A 6,134-nucleotide genomic window follows, 5' to 3' on the forward strand; every position below is an offset into this window, starting at 1 on the left:
CACAGAGTCAGACATGACTGAAGCGACTTAGCAGTAGCAGAGATTATCATACCAAGTGAAATAAGTCAGAAAAAGACAAATACCATGTGATATCACTTATATGTGGGAACTCATATATAACACAAATGAACCTATTTACAAAACAAAAGCAGACTCATAGACATGGAAAACAGACTTATGGTTGCTAGGAGGAGGGTTTTGGAGGATGGCTGGAGTGGGAGGTTGAGTTTAGCTATCTATGTAAGCTATTATTTATGGAATGGATAAACAATATGGTCTTACTGAAGACATTTTGATAAAAGGTTGAAATATCTAGGAGATGTAACAATTATAAATATATATACATCTAAGAACCAACTCCCAAAAGGTATGAAACAAAACCCAACAGAAGTGAAAGGAGAAATAGATAATCAATAACAGAAATTTCAACAACTTTAAATAATTGATAGTACAACTTTAGAAGACTTTTAACAACACTGTCAATCAACTTGCATTAACTAGTATTTATAGAACACTCCACTCAATAATTGCAACATACACATTTTTTTTCAAGTGTTCACATGGAACACTTTCTAGGATAGACCATACACTGGAGTCCAAAATAAGTTCCAATAAAGTAAAGAATATTGAATTTATACAAAGTACATCCTTTGATCACAATGAAATTAGAGATCCATAACAAATAAATCTGAGAAAATACCACAAATTTGGAAGCAACACCCTGCTAGATAACCAGTGAGTTAAAGATGAAATTGTAAGGGAAATTGAATAAGTTGGACTGAATGAAAACAAAAACACAACATATCAAAAGTTATGGGATGGATCTATAACAGTCCTTAGAGTGAAGTATATAGCTTTAGATTCTTATATCAGAAAAGAAAAAAGGTCTTAAATAAAAAATCTAAGATTCCCCCTAAAAAAACTAAAAATCAACAAGCAAAAGAGACCCAAAGCAAGAAGAAGGAGTGAAATGATAAGTGTTAGAAAAACAATAGACAAAATACTTTAATTTTGTTCTTAGAAAAGAGCAACAAAATTGGTAAATCCTTAACTAGACTGACTAAGGAAACAAGAGAAAAGGCACTAATTATCAACATCAGGAATAAACAAAGGGTATTGCTAGCAACCCTACAGAAATTAAAAGTATTCTAAGGGCATATTATCTGGAGGACAAAATGGCAACTCATTCTTATATTCTTGCCTGGGAAATCCCATGGACAGAAGAGCCTGGAGAGCTATAGTCCATGGGGTCACAAAAGAGTCAGACGTGACTGAGCAATTAAACAAGGGAATATTATTGACAACTTGACGCCAAAAAATTAAAAAACTTGGATTAAGTGAAGAAATTTCTAAAAGTACACAAAACCAACTCAAGAAGAAATAGAATATTTGATTAAACCTACAAGTAAAGAATTTTAATTGCTTTTGAAAGTGGTGCTGGAGAAGACTTTTGAAGTCCCTTGGATGGCAAGGAGATCAAACCAGTCAATCCTAAAGGAAATCAGACCTGACTATTCTTTGGAAGGGCTGATGCTGAAGCTCCAATATTTTGCCCACCTGATGGGAAGAGCTGACTCACTGGAAAAGACCCTGTGCTGGGAGAGACTGAGGCAGGAGGAGAAGCGGGCAACAGAGGATGAGATGGTTGGATGGCATCGCCAACTCAGTGGACATGGGTTTAAGCGAACTTTGAGAGACAGTGAAGGATAAGGAGGACTGGCATGCTGCAGTCCTTGGGGTCACAGAATCAGACAAGACTAAGCAACTGAACAAAAACAACAATATATTGAATTAGTGATTTAAAATCTCACAAACAGAATCTCCCCCAAATGGCTTTACCAATGAATTCTATCAAATGTTTAAAGAAGGAATAGTACTAGCCTTTCATAAACTCTTTCAGAAGACGAAAAAGAGAACACTTTCCAATTTATGAGGCCAGTGTTACCCCCAATACCATAGCCAGACAAAGACCTCACAAGAAGAAGAAAAAAAAAGCTACAGAACAATTCTTTATGGACAAATATTTTAAAATCCTTAGCAAAATATCAAGTTCAACATTAAAATACATATGTATGTATAATACATAAAAATTGTATATATAACTATATATATATATGATTTCCCTGATGGCTCAGTGGGTAAAGAATCCACCTGCAATTCAGGAGACACAGGAGATGCAAGTTTGATCCCTGAGTCAGGAAGATCCCCTGGAGGAGGAAATGGCAACCCACTCCAGTATTCTTGCCTGGAGAATCCCATGGACAGGGAAGCCTGGTGGGCTACAGTCCAAAGGGTCCCAAACAGTCAGACATGACTGAGCAAGTAAACACAGTATATATATATATATATATATATATATATATATATATATATATATATATATATATATATATATATGTTGTTCATTCACCCACTTGTGTCCAACTCTTAGCAACCCTGTGGACCATGACCCACCCAAGACGGACAGGTCATGGTGGAGAGTTCTGACAAAATGTGGTCCACTGGAGAAGGGAATGGCAAACCACTTCAGCATTCTTGCCTTGAGAAGCCCATAAACAATATGAAAAGGCAAAAAGATATGACACTGAAAGATAAACTCCCTAGGCCGGTAGGTGCCCAATATGCTACTGCAGAAGAGCAGAGAAAGCTCCAGAAGGAATGAAGAGGCTAAGCCAAAGCAGAAACATTACCCAGTTGTGGATGTGACTGGTGATGGAAGTAAAGTCCAATCCTGTAAAGAACAATACTGCATATGAACCCAGAATATTAGGTCCATGAATCAAGGCAAATTGGATGTGGTCAAACAGGAGATGGCAAGAGTGAACATTGATGTTTTAGGAATCAGTGAACAAAAATGGACAGGAATGGGTGAATTTAATTCAGATGACCATTATATCTACTACTGTGGGCAAGAATCCCTCAGAAGAAATGGAGTAGCCCTCATAGTCAACAGAGAGTCCAAAATGTAGTACTTGGGTGCAATCTCAAAAATGACAGAATGATCTGTTTGTTTCCAAGGCAAACCATTCAATATTACAGCAATCTAAGTCTACACCCCAACCAGTAATGCTGAAGAAGCTGGAGTTGAACAGTTCTGTGAAGACCTACAATACCTTCTAGAACACACACTCAAAAAAGATGTCCTTTTCATCATAGGGGACTGGAATGCAAAAGCAGGAACTTAAGAAATACTAGGGGCAACAGGCAAATTTGGTCTTGGAGTACAAAATGAAACAGGGCACAAGCCAACAGAGTTTTGCCAAGAGAACGCACTAGTCATAGCAAACACCCTCTTCCAACAACACAAGAGATGACTGTACACATGGACATCGCCAGATGGTCAACACCGAAATCAGATTGATTATATTCTTTGCAGCCAAAGATGGAGAAGCTCTATACAGTCAGCAAAAACAAGACCAGGAGCTGGCTGTGGCTCAGATCATGAACTCCTTATTGCCAAATTCAGACTCAAGTTTAAGAAAGTAGGGAAAACCATAAGGCCTTTCAGGTATGACCTAAATCAAATCCCTTATGATTATTCAGTGGAAGAGACAAACAGATTCAAGGGATTAGATCTGATAGACGGAGTGCCTGAAGAACTATGGACAGCAGTTCATGACATTATACAGGAGGCAGTGATCAAGACCATTCCCAAGAAAAATAAATGCAAAAAAGCAAAATGGTTGTCTGAGGAGGCCTTACAAATAGCTGAGAAAAGAAGAGAAGCAAAAGGCAAAGGAGGAAAGGAAAGCTATACCCACTTGAATGCAGAGTTCCAAAGAATATCTCCAAAGAGAGATAAGAAAGCCTTCCTCGGTGATCAATGCAAAGAAATAGAGAAAAACAATAGAATGGGGAAGACTAGAGACTCTTCAAGAAAATTAGAGATACAAGGAAATATTTCATGCAAAGATGGACACAATAAAGGATAGAAACGCTATGGACGTAACAGAAGCAGGTATTTCCCAACATCAGGGACTTTTCCATTGAGTCATCTGTTCTCATCAGATGACCAAAATACTGAGCTTCTGCTTCAGCATCAGTCCTTCCAGTGAATATTCAGGGTTGATCTCCCTTGAGATTGACTGGTTTGATCTCCTCGCTGTCCAATTCTAGCGCTACAGTTCAAAGGCATCAATTCTTTGGCGTTCTACCTTCTTTACTGCCCAGCTCTCACAACCATACATGACCACTGGGAAGATCATAGCCTTGACTATACAGACCTTTGTCAGCAGAGTAATGCCTCTGCTTTTCAACACACTGTCTAGGTTTGTCATTGCTTTCCTGCCGAGAAGCAATCATCTTCTGGCGTCATGGCTGCAGTCACTGTTTGCAGTGATTTCGGAGCCCACGAAGGGTAAATCTGTCACTGCTTCCACCTTTTCCCCTTCTATTTGCCATGTAGTAATGGGGCTGGGTGCCATGATCTTAGTTTTTTAATATTTAGTCTTAAGCTGGCTCTTTCACTCTCCTCCTCAACCCTCATCAATAGCCTCTTCAGATCCATTCTGCTTTTTGCCATTAGAGTGGTATCATCTACACATCTGAGATTATTGATGTTTCTCCCACCTATCTTGATTCCAGCCTGTAGCTCATCCAGTCTGGCGTTCCTCATGATGTGCTCAGCATATAGATTAAACAAACAGGGTGACAGCAGACAGCCCTGCCATACCCCTTTCTTGATCTCGAACCAATCAATTGTTCCATACAGGGTTCTAACTGTTGCTTCTAGCCCCGCAAACAGGTTTCTCAGGAGACAGGTAAGATGGTCTGGTATTCCCATCTCTCTAAGAGCTTTCCACAGTTTGTCATGATCTCATTCAAAGGCTTTAGTGTAGTCGATGAAACAGAAGTAGTTGTCTTTCTGAGATTCCCTTAACTTTCTCTGTTATCCAGCGAATGTTGGCAGTTTGCTCTCTAGTTCCTCTTACTCTTCTGAACCCAACTTGGACATCTGAAAGTTCTTGGTTTGCATAATGCTGAAGCCTAGCATGCAAGATTTTAAGCGTGACCTTTCTAGCATGGGAGATGAGTGCAACTGTCTGATGGTTAGCACATTCTTTGGTACTACCCTTCTTGGGAATTGGGATGAGGATTGACCTTTTCCAGTCCTGTGGCCACTGCTGGTTCTTCCAGATTTGCCGATATAATGAATGCAAATCCTTGATGGCATCATCCTTTGGGGATTTGAATAGTTCTGCTGGAATTTCATCGCATCCACTATCTTTAACAACAGTGCTTTCTAAGGCCCCCTTGACTTCTCACTCCAGAATATTTGGCTCTGGGTGACTAACCACACCATTGGAGTAATCCAGTTCATTACAATCTTTTTTATCCAGTTCTTCCTTGTTTTCTTTCCATCTCTTCTTGATCTCTTCAGCATCTACTAGGTCTCCACCGTATTTATCCTTATTGTGCCCATCTTTGGGCAGAATGCTCCCTTGACGTTTCCAGTTTTCCTGAAGCGATCTCTGGTCTTTCCCCCTTTGTTGTTTTCTTCTAATATTAAACACTGTTCATTGAAGAAGGCTTTCTTGTTTCTTCTAGCTATTCTTTGAAACTCTGCGTTTAATTGGATTCCCTCTCTCCCTTGCTTTTCGCTTCTCTTTGTTCTTCCACTATTAGTAAAACCTCCTCAGATAACCACTTTGCCTTCTTGCTTTTCTTTTTCTTTGGTATGGTTTTGTTCACCACCACCTGTACAGTATTACAGGCATCTGTCCATAGTTCTTCAGGCACACTGTTATCTAGACCTAGTCCCTGAACCTATTCATTACCTCTACTGTGAATTCATACAGGATTTGATTGAAGTCATACCTGGCTAGTTCAAGTCTGAATTTTGCTATGAGCAGCTGATGATCTGGGCCACAGTCAGCTCCAGGTCTTGTTTTTGCTGAACGTGTACAAATTCTCCATCTTCAGCTACAAAGAATGTAATTGATTTGATTTTGGCATTGACCATTTGGTGATATGCATGTGTAAAATTGTCTCTTGTGTTGTTGAAAAATAGTATTTGCCATGACTAGTGCATTCTCTTGGCAGAATTCAGTTATCCTTTGCCTTGCTTCATTTTGTTATCCAAGGCCAGACTTGCCTGTTACTCCAGAGATATCTTGATTTCCTACTTTTGCATT

The sequence above is a fragment of the Capra hircus genome, chromosome 1 (assembly GCF_001704415.2).
Source record: "Capra hircus breed San Clemente chromosome 1, ASM170441v1, whole genome shotgun sequence".
NCBI classification, from domain to species: Eukaryota; Metazoa; Chordata; class Mammalia; order Artiodactyla; family Bovidae; genus Capra; species Capra hircus.